Source organism: Desmodus rotundus, chromosome 2 (assembly GCF_022682495.2).
Source record: "Desmodus rotundus isolate HL8 chromosome 2, HLdesRot8A.1, whole genome shotgun sequence".
Taxonomy (NCBI): Eukaryota; Metazoa; Chordata; class Mammalia; order Chiroptera; family Phyllostomidae; genus Desmodus; species Desmodus rotundus.
This window is the reverse complement of record NC_071388.1, coordinates 67,097,124-67,123,611: the sequence shown is the minus strand read 5'-3', so window position 1 is coordinate 67,123,611 and position 26,488 is coordinate 67,097,124.

Genomic DNA, 26,488 nt, shown 5'->3' with positions numbered 1-26,488 from the left:
TTATATTCAGGAAATGTTGTATTTGGGAAAGGTAGAAAGAATATATAGTAAGTATATAGGATAAAAACATAATAAATACTGAACCTACAAATGATACCTGACAAAATGTTTATCATTATCTTTAGGGGAGAACAACAATTAGAAAATTTGAAAATTATTCTTCTGTGTTTTAATTCTGAAAATGAATTGCTTATTTAAAAGGTTGAGCTTTGGTTATTGACCATATGGTGAGCAATAAATGAAACTGTTTCAAGGTTTTGAAATATATTAGAAACTCACATCTTCTAGTTCATTGGAAGAGACAAAAGTCAGCAATCGCTTTAATACACTATGCTCAAAATTAGGGTACACAGCTTTGTTTAAACAAAATTAGATTTTGGAATTCAATTATAAACAGAAGGATAATTCATTCATTTCCTAATTGGTCCTCTCTGTTTTGGCACAAGACCTTTGGCCTTTAGGCAGAGCTTATACATTTGTCAAACAAGATCTGAATTATTACCATTTGGGTATAGAGAGATTGGCCCCAGGCTTAGCTACCTTATAAGACAGAGCTAAAAACAGGATTTACAAATGAGGCTTAAATATTTGACCATGTAAAAATTAAAAACAAAACACAATTATCACATGACCATAACAACTACAGTAATGTCAGCATGAAGTAAAGAAAAAAAACATTAACATCATTGGTCATGAAGCCAAACACTTGAATCAAATAAAGTCTTAGTTCTTAGTACAATCTGAAGAAGGCAACAGTAGAGTAAATTAGCCCAATCGCAACTCCAGAAATTTTAAATTCACTATGCTTTTCAAAATAAATAATGAACTTTAAAAATATAAAAAGGGTAACCTTGTACTCAAAGTTTCAAAGCAGCTTTATTCATAATAGTCTAATGTTGGAAACAACTCAAGTATCCGTTAAGTTATAAATGGATATATTTTGGTAGGCTTTTATGATGGAATCCTACTCAGCAATAAAAAAACCCAAACTACTGATATATACACAACAGCACAGATAAGTATCCAAATGATTATGCTAAGTAACGGAAGCTAGACACAAAAACCTATACACTGTATAATTCCATATATACATTTCTAGAAAAGGAAAAACTATAGAGACAAACATATCAGCGGTTGTCAGAGGAGAGAGATTAGGAGATGATTGAGTGCTAAGGGACATGAGTTAAATGTTTAAGATAGTAGAAATATTCTACTTATGGTAGACGGCTAATTGTATTTTTCAATACGTGTATTTTAAAACTCATCAAATTGGACATTTAAAACAAATAAACATTATTTTATGTAATTTATGCTTCACAAAAACTTATTTAAAACATTTTAAAAAGAGTAGCAACTATTGTGACAAATGAAAAAGAAGGAATGATAATAATTCCTATTTACTTTCACTATTCAGTATTTCTGAAGTTAAAGAAACAAGCTAAAGCAAAGATCACATATTTAAATATAAGCTAATTGTTTTTATCTATTAAAAACAAATAAAAATGTAATCTGTTTCCAGAAATTACACCCAAGATTTATTAGTTTTTTATAAGTGAGGAGTCATACCACAAGTATCCTCAAACTTTATAGTACTTCAGGGTGCAGCCTCTGAGGCTACACTGGCTGGGTTGCCTCATCTGAAATGTTCTGGCTGTGTGACCTTGATCACAGTCAGTGACCTTTCTATGTCACAGATTCTTAATCTGTAAAATAAGGATGACATTGGTAGGAGGTTCATAGGTTGGAGTCAGGAGGATTGAGAGAACTGTTGCCAACATGTAAGTTCATAGTGAATGTGACCTGTAGTATTACTCGTCCTCCTCCTCCCACTGCTGCAAACACATGTCTATCACACTGAGTGTTCCTGAGAGTGGACCAGTAACATCTTCCTGTTTAACCCACTGGTTGAAACACATCTGTGTAAAGTGCAAATATCAATATTTTCATATGATTTTAAAATAAGACATCTGATCAATAATTTGCAATCTATTCTTTTGCTAAGAGCTCAGATACTTAGAGAGTTAAAAATTAAAGGGCAAATCAACTGTCTTAACAGTAGACCTTACTATTTACGTAAGTGTGTAATTTTAAATTTCGTCTTTTTTTCTGCTATTTAGGAGTTTAAAAGTCTAGCTAAAGAAATCTACCATGCTTTTGTACATGCCAATTAAAGGCAAAGCACACACATTAAGATCAATAATACTCAAACTATCTGACTCCTGAGGTCAATGAATTGAAGAAAAAAAAAGAAGATAGTGTTCCTATCACAACCAACCCCTAACATCTGTCCTTGCATCCTCTTGTAAATTAATAGGTCTGTTGAAACATTTCTCTAGTTCAGATGCAAGCCTTATTATTAAAAATAATTCAATTGGCAATTCGAGTCTCAACTTGCCTTTCCAGCTTCATTCCCAGTTACATTTTCTTCAGTTATTTCTCTCCATTTCCAAAAGAGTTCTTCTGCTACTTCTTCTTTCTAATTTCCATATTTCTGCTCCACATTTTTCTCTCCACTTAAAATGTTTTCTTTCTCTTGCTCCAACTACAAAAGTTTCATCTACCCTTTAAGGCCTAGGTCAAATGCCCATGTTGCATAATCTCTGTCCTGACCTACTTCTCTCCTTGCCACCCCAATATGAAGTACTTCCCCTGATATCTGCATTCCCATGCCCTAAATTTTCAATGGATTTTTTCCACCCTTTGGCATGCATATGACATGTATATTGATTATTCATTCGATCTAGCTCACCACATCCAATAAATATAATATCATAAATGCAGATCAGCATGATGTTGTATGAAATAGCAGGATAAACAAAATTTCCACAGATTACTTTATGACAGAAAACCTGGAAATCAGATATAGTCTTGAAATTAGAAAATATGAAACCAGACCACCTTCTTACACCATATACAAGAATAATCCCAAATGCATTAAAGACTTAAATGTTATACTCAAAACCATAAAACTCCTAAAAGAAAACATAGGCAGTAAATCTCAGACATTACTCATAGCAATATTTTTTCTGATATATGTCCTCAGCCAACAGGAAACAAAAGAAAAAATAATCAAATGGTACTACCTAAACCTAAAGAATTTTTGCAGAGTAAAGAAAACCATCACCAAAAAGAAATACAACCCACTGAATGAGAAAACATACTCACTGATACATCTGATAAGGGGTTAATGTCAAAAATTTATAAAGAGCTTATAAAACTAAACATCCAAACAACAAACAATCCAAATAAAAAAAAATGGGCAAAGGACCTGAATAGACACTCTTCCGAAGAGGACATACAGATGGCCAATAGACATATAAAAAGATGTTCAATATCACTAATCATCAGAGAAATGCAAATAAAAAGTGCAATGAGATACCATCTCACATCTGTCAGAATGGCTATCATCAATAAATCAAAAAAACAGCAAATGCTGGCAAGGAAGTGGACAAAGGGGAACCCTAGGGAACTGTTGGTGGAAATGCGGATTGCTACAGCCATTGTGGAAAGCAGTATGGAGATACCTCACAAAATTAAAAATGGAACTTCCTTATGACCCAGTGAGTCTACTTCTGGGAATTTATATGAGAAATACCTGAGACGCTAATTCTAAAGAATATATGCTCCCCTATGTTCATTGCAGCATTATTTACAATAGGCAAGATTTGGAAGCAGCCCAAGTGCCCATCAATAGATGAGTGGATAAAAAAGCTGTGGTACATTTGCACAATAAAAGACTACTGAGCCATAAAAAAGAATAAATCTTTCCCTTTGCAACAGCATGGATGGACAGGGAGAGAGCATTATGCTAAGTGAAATAATCCAGTCAGAGAAAGGCAAATACCATATGATTTCACTTATATGTGGAATTTAATGAACAAAATGAACTAATAAGCAAAATAGTGACAGACTCATAGGTAGTCAGAGATCAGGCTGACAGCTGTTAGGAGGAGCTGAGGCGGGGGTTTGTGGAGTGATTGAGCAAAAAAGAAAAAAGAGAAAAAACAAAAAACTCAGGGGCATGGACAACAGAGTTATGATTGCTAGGGGAAAGGGTGGGAAGTGGAGGAGGGTGCAGGGTGGGTCAGTGATGAGGGAGGGAGACCTGACTCGGGGTGGTGAGCACACAGTACAGTCTACAGATGATGTGTTGTAGAATTTTCCACCTGAAACCTGTATAATTTTGTTAACCAGTGTCACCCCAATAAATTCAATAAGTTTTTTAAAAAGAAAATATAGTGGTACTGCTCTTTTGCCACATAAAACTAAACCACTTCTGGTACTCTTCCCCATCAGGTATAGAAAACAGAGGATTCACTAAGTTCACAGTTGCATGCCAGTTACCAGATACTGTAGTGATTTGCTCCACTAAAGAAAACACATCTACAAAAGCAAATGAAATTACAATTGCTAGTGGTTATGCTTATGATAATACACTGTCATTCTCCAAAATTTATTTGACTTCTGTGAAGGGCAAATAGAAAAACTAACAGAGATGCCTCTTTCAGGTCTTTTTTCTTTACTTTTTATTTATTGTTGTTCAAGTACAGTTGTCTCCATTTTTCCCTCACCACTCCCCCCACTCCAGCCATCCCTACTTCCCACCCTTGATCCTAGCCCCCTTGGGTTTTTTCCATGTGTCCTTTATAGATGTTCCTGAAAACCTTTCCCCCTTTTGGAGGCACAAATAGCTACAATCTTATTTGGAATTTGGAATTTATTTATTATTTTTATTTTATTTTACTTATTATTATTTTGCTATTTTTGATACTAAGAGGAAGTTCTATAGTCTAATGAATATATTTGTACTCATTCTAATATAATAAACCTCATGCCATTTTTTTCTGGGAATAAATGTAGTTATTCTGCCAGCATTTGGCAAGTGACTGAGATTTAGTATTCGGTACAGCCTTTTCCACAGTCAGAACAGAGGAGTAATATCAGGTGTGATGTTTTCCATTGATTCTTGTTTTGTATGTACCACCCAGTTATTTACTCAAGTATTAATATTCTAGATTATTCCTTTTTCCTTATAAATTTGAAAACCTATCCATTAAGCATATCATAATATAATATGATTTGTCTTTCAATTAGATGTAGTGTTGTATGAATATCTTAGTCATTACTTAACTTGTGTATATATATTTTTGCTTGGTTTTCTATGGTTTGGTTTTACTTTCCTCAAAACGTAGCATAGAAACCCAGCACACACAATAATAATGCTGATGATAAGGAAAAATATTCAATTGTTTATTATGGAACAGGCACTCAGCTAAGCACTCATATATTATTTTATTTATTCTTCAGTATAATGCTACTACTAATAATAGCTGATACATATGTGCCAGACACTGTTACATTTATTAACTTATTTAACTCAAACAATAACCCTTTGAAGTGTATATACAGTATTATCATTATTTATATAACTATGAAAATATATATAGTCATATGTAATAAATAACTGATAGAAAAGTCAAGTAACTTGTCCAAAGTCACTCAACATCTAGCTGGTTGAGTTACAATTTAATCTGATGCAGTCTGGGTAGAAGGACAATTAAAACCAATACATTACACTGACTCTCAATCCTACATTCACTAGGATTCCTGTTCTATTTATATTCCATTAATTTGTTTGCCATAACTTTCATATATAATAGTTGAATTAAAGATGTTCTCTATTCTAACTGATAATAAGTTCCTTGAGAAAATGGCACAAGCTATTTATTTCTGTAGTCTCACAATTAATGCAATGCCTTTATTACATTTGTTAATAATAATTTTTAAATTTATTTTTGTTTTTACCCTCATCCAAGGATATGTTTACTGATTTTAGAGAAAGAGGAAGTGAGGGGTGAAGAGATAGAGAGAGAGAAATATCAATGTGAGAAAGAAACATTGAATGGTCGCCTTCCCCATGAACCTTGTGGACTGAACCTGCAACCTGGGCATGTGCCCTGACTGGGATTTAATGACCATATATGGTCATTATATGACCCTATATGACCATATATTTATATGTTTCATAACATCTTTAACTTACATTTTCAACTATATAAAACTTTTTCCATAATTTTAGAGTTATCATTGCTATTTCTAATTTTATTAATTATTAATTAACCTTACTACATACTTTTATGCAAGAAATACTATCTCTAAATGCTTGACTTCACTCATCCACTCTAAAGAACAAAATTAAAGAGTGGCTGTAGTACATCAAGCATCTTTTATATATATGACCTTCCAAGGCTAATATGAGGATGAAAAATGTAAGTGCTTAAACACTATCTTTGCATTAATCTAAATGAGGTCTTGTTTAATAATAATTCTTAACTTGAACTGTACTGCTTTTTAAAAATATTTTATTGTCATTCTACTGCTTTTAGAAGTTCCAACTAAATACATATTCTTAGCATTGACATTAGTAATTTATAAGAGATGCAGAGGAAATAGACAGACCTCTATTTTAAGATAGACTTAAAAGTACGTTAGAAGTGTGTGCTGGGTGAACCTCCTACATGCAGAGTCTCTTTTTTATACACCATCTCAAAACAGAAATAATATCTTTTACCCTTTGAAGCACAGAAACTTAACTCACAGCTTCTCTTGGCACTAATAGGTTGGCATAGCCAATATGATCTTTTGATCAAAATGAAGGAAAAGCAGTGTTTTGAGCTCTGCTGCTCTCTGCAGAATGAATTAAACGAAATCCTGACAGTATAAGACCTTTTTTCTCTTACCATGGGTACAATTAGCAAGGAATGCTGAGAACCTTGGGTGAAAGAAGCAAATAGGTGTTATTGTCTTTATTTCCTGTGTTAGTGTAGTAAAATGGAAGAGCATTGATTTGGGAATCAGTAAACCTGTGTTCTACTTTAGGCTTTACCCATGAACTTGCTCTAATAACAATCTCTCTGAGCATCAGTTTCTTAATATATGAAATAAATTTATTAGTCCCTGATCTACCTTATAATTATCAATGTTAGGATAAAACATTTTCAGTTATTTAGGTTAAATATTATGTTTTCTCTCTCACAATAATAATTTTATATTATACAAATACACATATATACATATTAATATATATTTGTGTGTATGTATATATCTGTGTGTTTTATCAAGGCATTTATAAACTCTTGAGTGCTGCATATTTATTTCATTTATGCCACAAATATTCTTCTAATTTCTACGTAAGTCTGATTTTGTGTTAGGCTTTAGCTGTACAGAGAATAAAGACGGCACTGTTTCAAGGTCTACCATAGAATTGTGCGTAGACTAAAGGAAGGCACAAGAGAAAGACCTAAATTTGTCCTTTGAGAGGTTCATTCTGGACATCATCCAAGACCTTTGTCAACTGTGGTTCTGAAAAAGACCTTGTGATAAGACTGTCTTATTACCACAGCAAAACACACAAAATGTGTGTTTCCCTTTTTAAGAAAGATGAGGCTCCAGTTTACTATAATTCACATATAAAACTGTCTGTCCACCCCCACTATTTCTTTATTGAACCTAGAAATCACTTTAATTTTATTTACCCATAAGACATATTTACTTATATATTTATTTTCCCAATTGGCCAGTAAGTCCCTAGAGTACAGAGACTTTATTATTCATTCTTGGCACCTAGCAGACTGTATGAGTGAATGAACAAATGAATAAAAATTATTCACGAATATAGAAATCCAAAGATGCAACAGGAACAGTTAAGACAACAATATTCAACATGTAATTGTCAACCTAGTATTGATGGACTAAGAGAAATCTCTGGTGCCTAAAATGTCCCCAAACCTGGAAAAAAATTTAAAAAGCCTGTATGTCTGCATGTGTGGTTGTGTATAAATGTACCTACATGTATAAATATCCAGATGAATTGTACTTTGGCGAAGTGAAAAGATTATGGACTTTGAAGTGAAATAAACTGAGCCTGGAGTCCAAATTATATAATATCTTGGGTGGGAGTTCTCAGAACTTTTGTTTCCCCTTGGGACTCAAAAAAGAAAATGTAAATCAAACGCTTTTGTTGCCATCTCACTAACAAGGCTCAGCCGTGAGAGTGAAACACTATTGAACTATTACACATCGTCTTTGAAATAATGTATTATTCATTAATTTTCATAAATAGTGGTCTCAGCACTATTTTTTCAATTGCTGGTCTTTTAATTTTTTTTTTCATTACCAAATCAAACATAGCAGTAAATTTGACTGTAATACTACAAGTTCCTAATTTGAGTTATTTGAAAATACAAAACTTTACAGCACAAAATGTGCATAATTTGTTATTACAGAGCTTGGCTGTACAATAAAAAAGAGAGTATAATTATCAAGATAATATTAGTGATAGGTTCACATATACATGTGCCAAGGGAACCCTTCCATCAGAGGATTAAATAAGTTCAAAATGTCCCTGTATCTCATGCACAAGTATAATGCTATTATTATTATAAAATTATGTTTAAAAATATTTACTTATGTTACATGTTAAAATGATGTAGAATATTATTTAATTCTACCATATATCTAAATTTTTTCCTGATAACATTACCTACACGTAGTGTTCATATTCTTTTCAGAATTCCTTTAACACTTAACATCTATACTACTCAGTCAGCTTTTTTATGAATAAGCCTGGGTATATAGTCTGTCTCTGTAAATAGACTGTAAATAGATTGAGAGCAAATGGCACAAACCATATTCCATGTCTAGGATAGTTCTTGCATCCTAACATTTGTTGATAAGGATGCTGGGTCACTTTGTAAAAAAATGTCATAAATTATCCCCTCAAAATTAGTTTCTCCAAAACTAAATTTTCCTTAGTATCCCCAAAGTACTGTGCTATGTATTTATGAAACACAGAAATAGAATGCATATTTCTTCATCTAATGAAACCATTATTTAGTTAGCAAGACAGAAATCTTCATATAAAAAATAGACTAAGATGGCATATAATTGTGAAATGAGGGCTTAGAAAGAAAATTAAACCTAGAAAAGAAAACCTATACCAAAAAGATGTTCATGGAATTTAAGAATATGAGCTTTTTTTATTATAACTTGGAAATTTGTACTCAGGTTATCCTAGTTATACTGAGTCCTTAGCTGAGAAAAGTATTTTGGTATCCAAATGGCAAATTCCAATTCTGGCCAAGATGGAGGCATAGGTAGATGCCTCCATCTACCTATGCCTCCTCGCACAACCAAAAGAAAGACAACAACAAATTTAAAAACAGAAAAACACAACCAGAACTGACAGAAAATTGAACTGTATGGAACTCTGACAACCAAGGAGTTAAAGAAGAAACATTCATCCAGACCGGTAAAAGGCAGTGTCTGGTAGACCAGGCAGTCCCACATTTTTGTGCAGATAAACTGGGAGGAACAACTGGGAAGTGACACAGACCACACAACCCAGGGTTCCAGTGCAGGAAAATAAAACCTCAAAGACTCTGACTGAAAAATCCTGAGAGGGTTGAGGTGGTGGGAGAGACTCCCAGCCTCACGAGAGAAGTTGTTGGAGAGTCCCACAGGGTCCTAGAATGTACACAAACCCACCCACCCAGGAATCAGCACCAGAAGGGCCCAATTTGCTTGTGGGTAGCAGGGGAAGTGACTGAAAGCTGACAGAGAGCTGACCAAGCAGCATTGTTCCTTCTCAGATCTCCCCACCCTAGACAGCACCACAACACAGTGACATGAGTTGCCCACCTGGTGAATACCTATGGCTCTGCCCCTTACTATTAACAGGGCCACCAAGGCAAAAAAAAATTAAAGCCCAAATGAAAGAACAGATCAAAGTTCCAGAAAAAAATATGACTAAGCGATGAAGAGATAGCCAACCTATCAGATGCACAGTTCAAAATACTGGTTATCAGGATGCCCACAGAAATGGTTTAGTATGGTCTCAAAACAGGAAGAAATGAAGTCTATCCACAATGAAATAAAGAAAAATGTAGAGGGAACCAACAGTGAAGGGATGGAAATTGGGACTCAAATCAATGATTTGGAACAGAAGGAAGAAATAAACATTCAACTGGAACAAAAATGAAGAAATAAGAATTCAAAAGAATGAGGACAGGCTTAGGAACCTCCAGGGCAACTTTAAATGTTCTAATCTCTGAATCATAAGGGTGCCAGAAGGATAAGGGGAAGAGCAAGAAATTGAAAACTTATTTGAACAAATAATGAAGGAGAACTTTCCCGATCTGGCAAAGGAAATAGACTTCCAGGAAGTCCAGGAAGCTCAGAGACTACCAAAGAAGTTGGACCCAAGGAGGAACACACCAAGACACATCATAATTACATTAGCCAAGATTAAAGAGAAGGAAAGAATCTTAAAAGCAGCAAGAGAAAAGGAGACAGTTACCCACAAATGAGTTCCCATAAGACTGTCAGCTGATTTCTCAAAAGAAAGCTTACAGTCAAGAAGGGGCTGGAAAGAAGTATTCCAAGTCATGAAAGGCAAGGACCTACATCCAAGATTATCTTATCCAGCAAAGCTTTCATTTAGAATGGGAGGACAGATAAAGTGCTTCCCAGATAAGGTCAAGTTAAAGGAGTTCATCATCACCAAGCCCTTATTACATGAAGTGTTAAAGGTACTTATCTAAGAAAAAGATAAAAAGTATGAAGGTAAAATGACAACAAACTCACAACTATCAACAGCCAAACCTAGAACAAAAACAAACTAAGCAAACAACTAGAACAGGTACAGAATCACAGAAATGGAGATCACATGGAGGGTTATCAGCAAGGAAGGGAAAAAAGGAACAGGGAACAAGTAGCATAAATGGTAGGTAGAAAATAGACAGGAGGAGGTTAAGAATAGTATAGGAAATGTAGAAGCCAAAGAGCTTGTATGTATGACCCATGGACACAAACTAAACAGGGGGGGGTGAGAGGAATGCAGGTGGGAGAGAGTGTACAGGGCAGCGGGGAATAAAGGGGGGAAATGGGACAGCTGTAATAACATAATCAATAACATATATTTTTAAAAAATGCAAATTCCACTTACTTTAAAACAGAATGTTAAAAGATAAATTATTTTAGAGATAATAATTCTTATCTGAACTGATGAATTAAAATACCTACAGGTACAATAATTAATCTTACTTTTATAAATCTTATAGGTATATAAGTATTAATATTTTTATTAAAATACATAAAATACTCAAATGTAATTTTAATAAGTGAAATTTAGTTATTTGATTGTGAATTTCTACCACTCTAAAATTTCAAATGATGTTAGGAAAAAGTGTGGATAACTATGAAGTTTAAATTATGAAGCTCTAATTTCATGAGTTACTTAGAAATTTCACTATGCCCTAGACTCATATTTTAAGTTCTATTATTTCATCAGAGTTGTATGAGAAGGACCCTAAAATATGAGAATTATTTTATGGAGGGTGGGCCTCTTATTATGCAGACTTCCCCTGTAGGTGAGTGTTGTAGGATCCCATCTGTATTAGTGTACCAGCTGGCATTGTTGTGAGAGGCTGCATTCAGCTTCAGTGAATTTTTTTTTTGACATATTTGCTCATTTCACGATGGGTGATTTACAAGCTCACCTGCCCACAGTGCACTGAGTGTTCAGCAGTTTTTGACAAAAAATGGCATGACCCCTGTGCCCCACCCTCCTTATTCACTCAATCTTGCCCTGAGTGACTCTTTTTTTGGTTCTCTGTAATGAAAAATGTCATCAAAGGGAAACATTTTGCTGATGTGGAAGAGATGAAAAAAAAAAATGAGAGAAGCACTAAAAAGCACCAAAATTGATAAGTCAAAAACTGTTTTGATCAGTGGGTAAAAATGTCTTCATAGGCGTATTGCATCAAATTGAAAGTACTTTGAAGGTGACTAAACTTTAAACATGTAAGAGTAAGAACACAATTTTTTATAAATAAATTCTGGAGTTTTGGGGTTCACCCTGAAGGACTGCCAATACCATAATGACACAGTTAAAGATAGCCGCGAAAATGCACGAGAAGATTCATGGATACAGGGCCAGTCTGTTTTATTTTTTGAATTCTTTTTTCAGGACTAGTCTTAAGTAAACTGTGAAATCCAAAATTGTTGTTTTCTAGCCTCTCCTTTACATGCTTCTCCCTGACAGAGAATTCTCCCTCCAGTGTAATTTGTTTTACTTCACTATTCAAGGCATATATGACTGAGGAAGAAGCAGAAAATGATTTTGATGAAAGCTAGGGATACCAAAGTCAGTAGTTTAAATTTATTCTATAGCCCAGTGGATTGATAACTGTGGTGTGTTTACATGCTATAATGTCATTAATTGCTTAAGTGTAGTAATACATTGAAAAATAAATTATTCTTTTGAATAAAAAAGGTTTATCCTTCTACTATCTCTTTCAGATCCTTGAATTTCAATAAACTTTCTTGTGTAAGTAGGAAGAAAAAACAGAATAGTTAATAAGACTGAAGTTGAGTGTCCCCAACTGGATTGTTCCTCATATAAATGTCATATGTCTTGTGGGATAAGGCAGAAAAGAGTTGTTCAGAAATACTCCTTTAAAAATGGAAGACCAGTAATTCATTTAAACAAAGGACAAAGAGTAACAGATTTGTATTAAAAGAATAAATTTCCCTGGCTGGTGTGGATCAGTGGATTGAGTGCAGGCCTGCAGACCAAAGGGTCGCTGCTTTGATTCCCAGTCAGGTCACATGCCTGGGTTGTGGGCCAGGTCCCTGGTGGTGGACACTGGAGAGGCAACAACACATTAATGTTTCTTTTCCTCTTTTTCTCCCACCTTCTCCTCTGTCTAAAAATAAATAAAATCTTTAAAGTAAATAAATAAATAATCTGTAAATATAGTGGATGGTCCATGAGAGGAGAGCAACAATGAAGTAAAGGAAGTAAGGTTAAAAGAAAGTATTGTCAAAATCCAATTCAAAAATGAATATCTGATCTAGACAGTGTAAACACAAACTGATTAATTGAAACCTGATTCATCTGTCAGTCATTTTTGTAAGCTCTAGATCAACCCTGAAAATAATTTCAAAAAAGAAGAAAATGATACAAGCTTCGTAAGTATTTTCATGACTTTATTTACAAACTGAAGATTGTTCAGAATCACTTTTTTTGATACTGTTCTTTGTAGGTAAAGGTTTATCTGTCTCTTTATTACTATTGCAATAGTATCCTCCTTTGTCCTTTGTCCTATGCTTTGCTCTCGAAAACAGAGGATAGAAACTCAGTTTACTACTAGGGCAAGGCAGATATTAAGTAGAAACAAAGTGCTATTTACCAAATTGATTAGATAAATTAAATCTATTAATGTCACAAAAAATGTTGATTGTTGATAAATCATGGCAAAGAAATTTGAGTTGACTTAGGAATTTACAACCGAACTAAATTATTTGAACTAGTAAATATTTAAGTTCCCTTGAATAGATGTCTCTTTCTTGTTAAAGTCTGCATTAAAGACTCAGACAAAACTCGAGGGCCATCTAGCCAACTCTCCATTCAATGGTTGTATACCTTCTACCTGAACCACTGGAGTATGGCTGCCTAGTCTCCATTCCTATTGCCTAACATAGAGGTACCCAACCTTTTTGGCACCGGGGACTATTTTCATGGAAGACAATTTTTGCGTGGACTGGGGTTGCAAAGGATGGTTTCTAGATGGTTCAAACACATTACATTCAAGCTCACCTCCTGCCGTGCGGCCCAGGTCCTAACAGGCCCAGACCCGTACCAGTCCACAGCCCGGATGTTGGGGACCCCTAGTCTAAAATACCTTCCAATTTGTTTCTAACAGATTGAGTAAATCTTAAAATAGTTACTACATAGATACTATGATTTGTCTTTAAATTAGTGGTGTGACACTGAAAAATTGTTTGGTCTTCTGGGTATAATAATAGACAGGTGCATTTTTAGCAAAATATCTTTTTTTCTACATGTTACTTTCTTCTTTATTAGTTCATCTTTCATCTGTTGGTCTAGGATAATATTGCTAAAGGAATTAAAAACACCACACCATCTCGTGGATCAAATAAGAACAGTCATTCTCAAATTACAGAGAATGCCATTTTATGTTTTGCAACAGGAGGAGGAAACAACACTTAATTTATTTTAATGGGGTTAATTTGAAGCTAGATTAGATCATCTAGTTAACTCATAGGTTCTTTTCTTTTAATAGTTCATTTTTGTTCTGTTTTCCCCATTACCATTTATGCTTCTTATCCCCTCTTCCATATCCACCCACCGCCCTAACCCCACACTCCATCAGTCACCACACTGCTGTCTCTGGCCGTGAGTTCTTTTTCTTTCACATAATATCTTATAAGATAAGGTGAATTTTTTATTTAACTATTTATTTGAGTTTTCAATTTATATTATAACTTTAAAGAATGCCAGTATGTCCCATTTTTAATCAGTTACTTCTTAGCTGTAGTGTCTGTGGAAAATAAAATGATTTTAGGCATATAGGTGTTGTTTGGCCGGAACAGCTCATGGGCCTCAATTTTTGCTCCCCTATTTTAATTTACTTTTTTTCTTTTCACCTGATGAAAATATGTGAAGATCTCATGATTCTTTTGTCAGTTTAGATAACTGAAGGCTCTATAGTCATTTCATGTCACAAATGCAGTCTTGTTTCATAAATTACACAGTTCAGTCCCCAATAAGCCAATTTTTATTTACCAATCTATTTTCTCTCCTGTTTGTCAGAGCCTGGCTGAACACAGGCCATTTCAGGGATAGAGGAAACGGGTTTTTCTGTCTCACTCATCTCTTCCTGTACTCACTGGTTCCTGTAAATGCTACTCCTAAACTCAATGAAGTGGAGGTTAAAAGGGGGCAGGTGGATGCTTACTTGGACACATGTTATCACAAGACGGCATTTTCAGGGCTTTTGGAGGCTGGCCACCTCTGGGTACACCTGTGACTACTTTGCCAGTACCTTCTCTTCAAATGCTTGCTTCCCCCTAACCTCTAATTCGTCAGGTGACCACTTTACACATAGACTCCAGCAGCTGGAGTCCTGTTGTCTATCTTGGAAATCCCGCTGAACAGAATTTACAATGGCTGGCTTCACGACGGCATTCCCACTCTTGTCATCTACACCTGCTCTTAGGGATTTTTTGCCCATCCGTTCGTGAGAATGAAGTTATTTCACAAATGAATTCTTTCATTACTCTCAACTCAATCCTTTCATTATGGGTACTGGAACTTTCTAACCAGTTATTTTTCTCAGATGATTTCATTTTGTTCTGGCAGCTCACTTTACAATGTTGTGTCTGTGGAATCATGATGCTTCAGTCAAAATTTCCAATTTTCACTCTATGATGTCAAAATTGGTCATTTTGATGATTAAAAAAGTGCAAGTTAATTTCTGTTAAGTAACAAACAAAAATAAATATCCCTCTCTAATTATACAGACAAAACGTTTCTTCTAAATTTTACATGTATTATAAGTACTTTGGCAAAGAAATGAGTGCACGTTTAAAGTACTGTGCTGTAATTTTATTCCGATTGAAGAAAGATGCATCTTTTACTCTCTGCCTCCTTTTTCTCCATACAAACCAGGAAATCAATATGCAGATGCTAGATTTACAGACTCTCTTAGGATGACAGATCAATAAAGAACCCTATTGAAAAATGCTTGCCTGGAGGAGAATATAAACTTTTTTCTTAATCTCTGTAAGGCTTTGCTCACAAGACCAAGCAATTCTCATTCAGTGTTAATAGTACTGAATTTCTTTACTGCTTTTTCATGTCAAAGGCACTCTTCAAATATGTACTTAATTAAGCCTCTTTTTTAACAGAGGTGGCCCTGTTCTCATCTGCTCACCTCACTTTCCTATCTCCTGTGTGGAGAGTTCTCTTTGAAGTTGTGCAAGGGAGATGTGTAGGGATAAAGGCGATGAGAACAGAACCAAGGGTGTTTGCAGTGAACTTTATATTAAGAAAAAGTTATTAATTTAGCAATTCTAGCTACCTTCTACTTAGAATTCTTGTAAGAGGGAATACTAAAATGCAGAAAGATGGTGAGTTATAATTTTATGTTCATTCTGAAAGTTTTGCCTTCTAAATGCATTTGTGGACATCCTGTGGATTCCTGATTTAGAACTCTGCAAATATCCAGTTTTACAGGACTTATTTATTGTGCATTATGCCTGGACTTTTTATGTTTATCTTATATGACTTACTTAAAATTCACAGCTGGAATTACCACTTATGAAAAGGTATCTATTTGTCTGAAAACTGGTTCTTGAAGTGATTCTTGAAGGAAATCCATGAAGTTTTGTAACTATGCATATTATCCATAACTACACTTTTGGAAATAAATGTTTATCATTTCAGAAAGTGTTTTCTAACTGCTTATAATACAGAGACAATTTCAATAGTAGAATTGCATTTAATGTTATTACACAGTGGCTGCCCAATAATTTATTTTAATTTTTATTACCTGTGGTTATCTCAGTTATTTTCAAGAGAATTATTTTTTAGATTGCTTATTTAAAGTTTACAAAAAGATGAAGCAAATATATAAAACATAAATAACTTAATGGTCATAAGTTTCATAATTATAGTAATTTTTCTTCAGTGTGCTCTTGTTCTGGCATGCTTTATCTTCTCTGGGACATTAAATTTCATAGCTTGGCTCATGTTCTATTATTGCAAATATCATTTTTACTTTTCATGCATTGCAGACAAGATATAGAGGTAAAGTAAGAATCATAGTCATACTTGATTTCCAATTTACCTGAACTTATTAAAATAACTGTTGAGAGTCATTTTTTAAAACCTTTAAATTGTTTTCCAGGTCACATATACCCTACTCAGCAGTGAAATTGTCCTTACTGGTTCTACAAGATACTGAATACATTTCTTATGATGTTTTAATAAGTTTATACTCAGAAATGCTGAGGTTCAGAATTCTGGAGATTTTTACAGAAAAACATTTTCTGTACTTCCAATGCATTGGAATGAGGAGATAGCAGATTTTCTTCCTTTTGCTAAGTTACTTTGTATGTTACTTAATTATATTTATGTCTATTAGATTATTCAGCTAAGTAGCAGACCTCGTTAACTTTTTGTATTCAATTACTCCAGCCATTTTTGTACTTTCTTTTAGAAAGTCATGACAATTAATACGATTTTATTAAAGGCAATTCCATCCTAATGGTAATGGCCAAACCACATAAAATTATACTTAACAGCACCTAAGTTTGCATTAAATTATATAAATAAAATAAACTAGTATGCTTTAAACAAGACCTGTAGTTTGAATCCATTTTAGATCATAATCTTTTGCTGACATAGCATATACTACTAAGCCAACTAAAGACAAACATCTAAATGTTTTAAAAACAAAACTATCAATTCCCTTGATTTTTATTTTTTATATTATCAGTGTGCTATTTTTAGTACACAATGATTAGGACACTTTGGTTGTCCACACATCTTGGCCACCATGAACAATGTTGCAACGAACATAGGAGGTGCATGTATCTTTGTGAATGCATGTTTTAGTTTTTTCAGGTAAATGCCCAGGAGAGGGATTGCTGGGACATATGATAACTCTATTCTTAATTTTTTGAGGAGTCACCAGACTATTTTCCATAGTGGCTGTACCAGTTTGCATTCCCACCAGCAGTGAATAAAAATTCCATTTTCTCCACAACCTCTCCAACACTTGTCACTACCTGTCTTGTTGGCATTCTAACAGGTGTGAGGTGGTATCTCACTGTAGTTTTGATTCGGTTTCCCTAATGGCTAGTGACATTGAGCATCTTTTCTTATATCTGTTGCCTGATTGTATGTCTTCTTGGAAGAGGTGTCTGCTGAGGTCCTCTGCTCATTTTTTAATTGTGTTGTTTGTTTGATGTAGAGTTTTACGAGTTCTTTATATATTTTGGATATTAAACCTTCATCAGAGCTGTTGTTTGCAAATATCATCTCCCATTCAGTTTGTTGCCTTTTTGTTTCGTTGTCAGTTTGTTTTGCTGAGGGCCACCCTATCTAAAGAATCTTCCTCCCTACTGAGTCTCTCTCTATTTTATCCCATTTTTTTTCATTTACTTTACAGTATTTTAAATTATTTAAATATTTTTATTTGTTTATTTGTATATTTTCTGTCTCTACAGATTGAAACACAAGCTCCACAAGGATAGCAACCTTGTAAGTTTTATTCATCATTGAATCTCTGGGTAACAGAGTAATGCCTGATCTGTGGTAAACTCTCAATAAATATATATTCATTCCTTCATTTAACACATATCTGTTGAATGAATGCAAACATTATTAAATGAATTTTATACCCGTCTATTCAAAGTCAGGAAGAAGATAACCTACACAGCTTCCTTAACCAACGAGGAGTTGACAGACAATGTGAGGATTGTGTGGCTTGGTGGTCAGCTAGAGCTTCTAGGGTAAAACGCAATGAAGGCCAGAAAAATCACCACGTCTCCCTTTGGCTTTTGTCTTTTAGTATCACTGTCAGAGAGCAGTGCCGTGTAAAACTGGACCTCTCAGTGTCCTACAAAATGAACTTAGTTTATACACAGCACCTGATAATTGTTAAGTACCCTAAATATTTTCACTTCTGCTTGCCCTGAGATTCCACCCAATAGTCCTATAAACTGGGATATTGCTTTTATATCACCACAGTTTAAATAAACATCTTACCTATAATATGATATTTCTATCAGTAGATAAAATAATATGGTAATTTCTATTCTTAAAGGAGAAGTGGCAACATTTAAATTAATGAGCTATAATTTGGTTTCCTTCTGTATTAGAGCAAGTTAAAATTGTTTTGGGGTCTAACTGGATTAACTAAGATGGAGACTAATCTACTCCAAAATATAGAGGCTTACAAACACAAATTTAATTTTCTCTTTTGTAACAGACAGATCCAAGCGAGCAGCTCGGGCAAGCAGATAGCTGTGCCCTATGGGGTCATTGGGAGACTCAAGTGTTTTACATTGTGATTCCAACATGGCCTAAGTTGTTCTCATCTGTGTGGCCACAGTGACCCCAGACATGATTGTGCTGCAGTCCATGGGAAGGGGAAGCTATACAAAATTCACGAGCCCAGATTTTTAAGGCCCATAACTGGAAGTATCACTTCATACATTCCATTAGTGATACTGTAACCCAAAGTCCACATCTAGCTCTAAGGGGGTCTGAGAAATATGGTGTCTATCTGAGCAGCCACATACCCGGCAATAAAATAAACTCTGCTGTGAAAGAAAGAGAGACAATATTTGACGGGTAGCTAGTCATTCCTACTGTCAGACAAGGAGAGCATGAGGATGGTGGTCCATGAGAAAAATATTAGATTGTTACTGGGGTATGTTTAAATAAGATATGAACAAACCAAAAACTCAAGAATAAGTTTTAAGAAACATAAGGTACTAATAATGCCAATGTAGCTTATGTCCATATTGAAACAGAAACGCATGCAGTAGAAAACTGCTAAATGCTTTTTTATAACTACATCAGAGAATGGAATTAAGACACCTTGCTACAATGTCATGTACAAAAGCAGCTTTGTTTGTTCTGTATAAAAGGAGGTGCAAGGCAAGTCATGCTAGAGCAAAAAGTCAACTCTCATATGTGAAGTGTGTTCCTTAATAAATACCGTGTCATGAACTGTCATATTTTAAGTCTACTTCTAAATATAACTTCCTGTTACTCTCTGAATTTAATGACTCTTGCTCTTTAAAAAAAATGTATCTGCCTAACATCTTTTGATTTTTTTGTGACCTTTTCTCTGTTCTCATAAAAGTGGAAGATACATAAAACTTTAAGTGAAATAAAATTTAGTGAATTTAATGTTGATGCTTTTAAATTTTGTAGTCTTATTTAAAACTATTGGGAAGTGCTAAGTTGTGGTTTATTTATTTCTCTCATAAACATTTGTTTGCCTACCACCTGTAAGCACTGCTCTGGGCACAGAGAATTAAAAAATGAATGACAGGAACCTTGCCTTCCGTTAGTTCATCATCACAGTCCTTTTAGTGGGGAAAGCAAGGTCCACCTTGGTTAGCATGCCATCTGGAAGAAAGAAAAAGTCTCCAAAAAAATTAAGCTAACATTATTTTTTATAATTAAGTAAGTAATATCTATTTAGTCCTGCCAAATATGCAAGGTGGGGCAAGAGTAGGTTTACAGTTGGGAGTACACAAAACACAGAGTTGATTCTTGTATTATTACTTATTAATGATTGTATTATCTTCCAAACTGTAAACCTAGTTTTGCCTTACCCTGTATTTTATTTAAATATTCTAAAATTGGATTTTTTGTTATAAAACATTTCAATTTTTATTAGAGGAGAATAAATTTTAAAACATATCTATATTGTTTCAGTTTTGCATTATCAGTAGTAACTTTAAAACCACACACACCATGCGTGCTAGCTATTGTCAGTATGCCAACCAGAATACGCCTTTGTGGCAGATGGATGAGGGATAAAGCAGAGTCAATGTACACTAAAAGTTTACGATTTCATTTGTGAAAACTTATAGTTCTTCATGTTGGAAAATATAGTCAGTCATAGCAGGGAAGTTCATTATGAAGTTTAAAAAGTCAATCTTCTTATCTTCTTAACTTGGAAGTAATTCTAGTGGCAATTAAACACTTACCAAAAGAAATTTTTAAAAAGGAAGATGCGTGGAAGATTTCTTTAGAGACCATCAGCTTTCATCTCTAGATTCTAGACAGGAGTACATTTTAAACATCTATACCATCTTTTGGCAAGTACTGTGTTTTTAAATATCTGGAGAGATATTCCTGTAGACATCCATACCTTCAAGATTTTCCTGCCTTCAAATTTTCCATATTCCTATCTTTACCAATCTTCCCCTTCAGTGTCTTTGTTCTAGATACTCCTGATAGGATACTTCTACGTTTAGCCCAGACCTGCCACACACACATGACATCACAGGTTACTTAAGGAACACATACCTAGTATGTCTGCTAGCGTCAAAACGGTCTCTAAAGAAAAATATAATAGCATGAGCTTGCTCCATTTTGCTCCAAAATATTTGTTGTTAGCAAAAAGAAAAAATGTGATTTTCACTCTAATAAAGTACTGAAAGTGCTACTGTTAGATGTACCAACTCTGTTGTCCCTGAGTAAACCGTGGAACCTAGGAGGATAGCCCGGTGAGACATTTTTTGTTATTAACAGGGTCGGAATGAAGACCTTAAATTTCCACTTAAGCTTCCTCTATGAGAAGTGTCTAACTACAGAAGCCACGTGGAAAGAGATCCTTGAAATGTCCCAGACAATTTGGCCATATATGTGTATATGGATACTCCTGCTAAAACCATCAGTGTAAACAACTGGTAGTGTACAAACTACATAACCTATTTCCACTTGGGAAAAAAGCTCTCCTAGCTATACTTAGGCACTCTCTTACATCGGGTACTAAAATGTACCCTATTAAATAAGTTAACACACTTACCAAAATGCTTTTTATTTCCATGGAGATAATTAAATCCACAGGAGTTTGTGACTAAAATCTCATGTTTCACAAAGTGGCTGTATCTTTTTCCATTTCTAAGTATTTTTTCTCCTCACCACTTCCAGCAATAGTTAAGATTGAAAACCTGAAGCACTCTTTTGTTCTGGTCCCATCTCAGAAGATGGTTTCTTTACACTAAGCTAATAGTTAACTTTTTTAATATTTTCTGGTTGGCAGACTAGGTGATTAGTTTATTGAAATGTTTCCGCAGCCTTCTTTTATAGTTCTTTATTGCTCTTCATCTTTTTTTTTTATGTTTGTCTGAATTGAACTATATTTACCATCTGCTGTTTCAGGCTCTCAAATGATCTGAAACCTTTGAATTTTGTTAAATCATTCCTCATTATTGCTCTTTTAGTAGTATCTATAAAGTCTATTTCCCTCTTCACTATTTCTTTACCTCTATCATTTACATACTCAAGTCACTAAGATACTAAGAGACCAAACAGTTTGAAATGCAAAATCCTAGCCAAACCACAGCTGATCCTCTATCTTATACTTTCTCCACCACTTTGCCTCTATTTCATGCTTTTTATTTAGTTTACTCACAGCATGCTGATAATGAAGTCTTTCAATGCATCTTGATAGAGCTTTAGATCCTTTGAATTTGTTTTAGCTATTATCTTAGAACCACTTTTCTGCCACAACACAGAAGTTTTATTTCCCATGTCTTTTCCCTTATTGCTTTAGTTTTCCCTATCTCATTTTTTAAATAACTTCAAAATTTGGTAGAAATAAAGGGTTTAACAAAAGTAATGAGCATGATATTGCCCTGAAAAAAAGATAGAAACGGAGAAAACTGTTTAAATCTAAACTTTTTAGGGAGGCCAATAACAATCTTTTTTTTCTTTCTCACTTTTCTCTGTCACACACAAAGATGCAGAACCTCCTCACAAAATCTTCATGCCCACAGGCAATCACAGTCGTAAAGCTTCACAAAAGTTAGTAACTGTGAGGAAAGGGTAACACACCTTTGTGATAATGCACCTAGTAATTCAGGAAGTACAGTCTCTTTCCGTTCACAGAGGCTCTTGTTCTTACCATTCATTTATTCCTTCATTCTTTCATTCATTTATTTGCCTTTCAGTTATCAACTACCGTATAATAAACTACCCCACAGTTGGTGGTGAGAAACAGTAGCAATTTATTATTTCTCACAGTTCTGTGGATTGGGATAAGCTAGACTGTATTTCTGCTCCCCAGATTGGGGTAATTTAGGAAGCTGCATTCTGCCTGTGGCTTTGCTGGAGCTGGAAATCTCCAAAATGACTTCATTCCCATATATGATGGGCTGATTGGAATGGCTGGGAAGTGCTGAGCTTCTCTCTCCAGCAGAGCGAACAGACATCTTACACAGTGGTTCAGGACTCTAAGAAGGCAAAATAGGAGCTGCCAGGCCAATTAAGAGCTAGGTCCAAAACAGTCACAGCATCATTTCCTCTGCGTTCCATTGATTAAAGGAGATCACAAGGCCAGCCAGATTCAAGAATGTTCTCTACTTCTTTATAAGAGAAGTAACATGTCTGGGCTTGGAAAATGTGTTTTTGACCAAAATTTGCATTCTTCTTATATGAAAAATAAGACCCCCAAAGTTTTATCCACTCATGCCAGATCTTAAGTTCTGACTTAAAGTACAAGATCTCATCATTTTAATTCAGCTCAGATATGAATGAGGTTCATCAGATGCAACTCCTTTTAACCTAAAAACCTTGGAACTTAAAAACTTCAAGTTATCTGACCCTTGTATAACCAATGTTCAACAGTGAGGCAACGACAAAACAACTACAAAAAACACTTCTGTTCACAAAGAAAGGGAATGGTAATCATAGTGATGAGTCCATAGCAATTCTAAAACTACAAGTGGGTCAAACATAGGAAGGAAGAAAAGAAGGAAGGAAACAAAGGGATGGAGACAAGGAGGAAGGGAGGGAGCAAGGGACGGAGGGACAGAGAGAGAGGGAAGGGGAATGAAGAGGATGGGAGTGGAGATGAAGGGAAGGGAAAAGAGAACTGAATAAAATATAATATACTGGGAATGTTTTCAGGACCCCCGATTTCACCAGGAGCACAGAATGTTTCTTGATTAGTCCTCAATTCTGCTTTCTGGCAATGCTTTTCTAATTCATTGTCCTCAGCTGTGTTCACTCTCTGATATCTTGGCACCTGCCTTTGAGACGTCTTTCCTTTTCCTTTAAAACAAATTGTCTGTATTTTCATATGAGAAGCTCTCTCAGCCTGATTCCTTCCCACAGAAGTTTGGAACCCACAAGTTCTTTTTCAATTTGAACTGTCTATTTTGGGGGGTCTGACTTCATGGTATATTTTCTAATAAAATTATTTTTAAAATTTTGTGAGTTTTTTATACATATTTTTGGATGTCACTCAGTACTCTCAAAGCCTCATGATTTAGGTTGTTGTCATGAAAGCACCTACTCACAGGAACTAATTCCTGTATTACTCAGCATTTAGTAAGGAAAACAGAACAATTGTAGGCATGGGATAAAGGAGTTATTATAGGAAGTGGACCTCACACAATTGTAGAAGGAGCTAGGGTAATAAAGACCCAAAAGAGTAAGTTGGCAGATCAAAAGAATAACCAACTTACTGATCTGAAAAACCAGACATCCAGGCGCTGAAAAGAGATCATGAAAATGGAGCTAACAGGGAAGACTATGGGGAACTCTTGCTTTTCTGAACCCATCCAAGAAAGTGGTGATGACGCTGGAGTTGCTGTTGGTCAGCAGGGTCCGCAGCTAGGAAAAGGAGCCAGACTCAAAGTGGAGGAGAGAGAGGACAAGCTGGGGCCTGCTAACACCTCTGTGACTGTCATAGCAACCAACCATGCCAACCTCTGGAGAACAACGGTTGCTGCTCCATTTGCACCTCCCAATTTCACACAAGTTTCTTTCTTGGCCAACACTAACTTCATACAGTGAAGAGTTTCTAAAAATGGCACTTCCAACTTAAGCAGGTTGGCAAAAGAACCATTCAGCACAGGCAGAAAGAATAAGCATTGTTTCCAAAAATTACAGTGAATCCAGAAGAAGCTAATTGACATTTCCATGATAAAACAATATGTGAACAATTTTATACTTGGCATCTCTACATTTCAGAAAGATAATTGAAACTATGTGAAGTAGTGGATCAAAGCTTATATTTTAAAGTAAAATAGTCTGGATTTTAATTCTTGATCTGTTACTTACTGGTAATATGACCTTGGGAAAGTTATTTAACTTTAAGTTTCTCACCTTAAACATGGGCATAATAGTAATGGTATCTGTTATAAAATGATCTGTCTAAAGTAATTAACACAAGACAAATGCTAGGCACTTGATGCTTATTAGTTGGCATTGTTATCCTTGGTACCATAAAATATCTTAATCTTCTTAAAGCATATTAAATTTTCAAGTGGTTAGCATAATTACCATAGTACCTAGAGATATGAAAGAGTGTATATTTCCAAGATATAAATGGCTTTGCCATTTGTGATGGTTACTTTTACGTGTTAATTTGACTTGCTATGGAACACCCATATTAAACATTATTTCTGGCAGCGTCTTTGAGGGTGTTTTCAGATGAGATTAGCATTTAAACCAGTGGATTCAGATGAGATTAGCATTTAAACCAGCCCTCCCCACTGTGCGTGGGTATCATCCAAACTATTTAGGGCCTAAACAGAACAAAAGACAGGAGAAATTTGTCTCTTTTATCCTGCCTCACTGTCTGAGCTGGAACATGATATCTCCGTCTTCTCCTAACCCAGGATTAAAACCTATACCATCAGCTCCTGTGGTTCTCATGGTTTCAAACTCATACTAAATTACAGTACAGGCTTTCCTGAGCCCCCAGCCTGAAAACTGTGAAACTTACCAGTCTCCATAATTAATATCTCTCTCTCCTTCTCTCTCCTTTTCTCTTCCCTTCCCTTCCCTTCCCTTCCCTTCCGTTCCCTTCCCTTCTCTTCTCTTCTCTTCTCTCCCCCTCTCCCCTTATTGTTTCTGTGTCTCTGGAGTTTCCTTGATATCTGAATCTTGTTACATAATCAGATCAGTTCTAGACTTTGCACTTGCCTCCCAACCAAAGTGTCTCCCCAACAATTAAGCAGGCAAACAAATATTTGCATGCAAGCCTGCTATCTGTGTGAACATTAGTAATTCACTTGATCATACTTAGGATAAATTTCCTTATATATAAAATAAGAAAAATAGTATGCATGGCTTTCAGAATTAATTTAGATGAAATTTATACCATACACGTCATTAATAGGATCTAAATAAATGCTTTTCAAAATTATTAAATTCCACCACCCTACCAATAAAGTGGCTGATGCCTGAGGCCTGAAGTGCTAAAAACATGAACATAAATATTCTTGCAAAAATATTTCATGCCCAAAATTGGCATCTGTTACCAGGTCTGCTCTAATGATTGTAGAATCTTAAATATTGAATCCTCAGGATCCTAACCAAGGCACAAGTTGGTCCTCCCTGCCTCAACACAAGACAGGTCTGAAGGGACATGCCAGCTCTAGAGCATCCATGGGACTCAGTGAGTCCCATGGGTCTTTGATGTACTTGTCTCTCTGTTCAACTTCTCCTTCTGACCAGTCTTGCTTTATTCTCTCCTCAGTAACTATTTATCTAGAGAATATTCCCCATTACCCTCATCCATGAGTTCTGCATCTCAAAGTCTGTTTCTCACATAAACCCAGTTGGGTCTGATGTGACTTTACAAAGTGAGGAGGGGGGAACAAGAGAGGAGGTGAGAGTGGGAGTTGGAAAGTCTTCCAAGGTCAAATAAGTTAAATAGGTATCTATAGAACTTTCCACAGTATACTCAAGACAGAAATACAGCATACAGCATCAAGCATACAAAATAGTTTGTTTGGAACAATGTTTGTATTATACTGCCCAGTGGTAGCAATAGGTGGTATTAATAACGTAGAGATTGAAGACCAGATAAGTCTTATTATTCTGCTCCCTTTCTTTCTACATCCACACATTGCC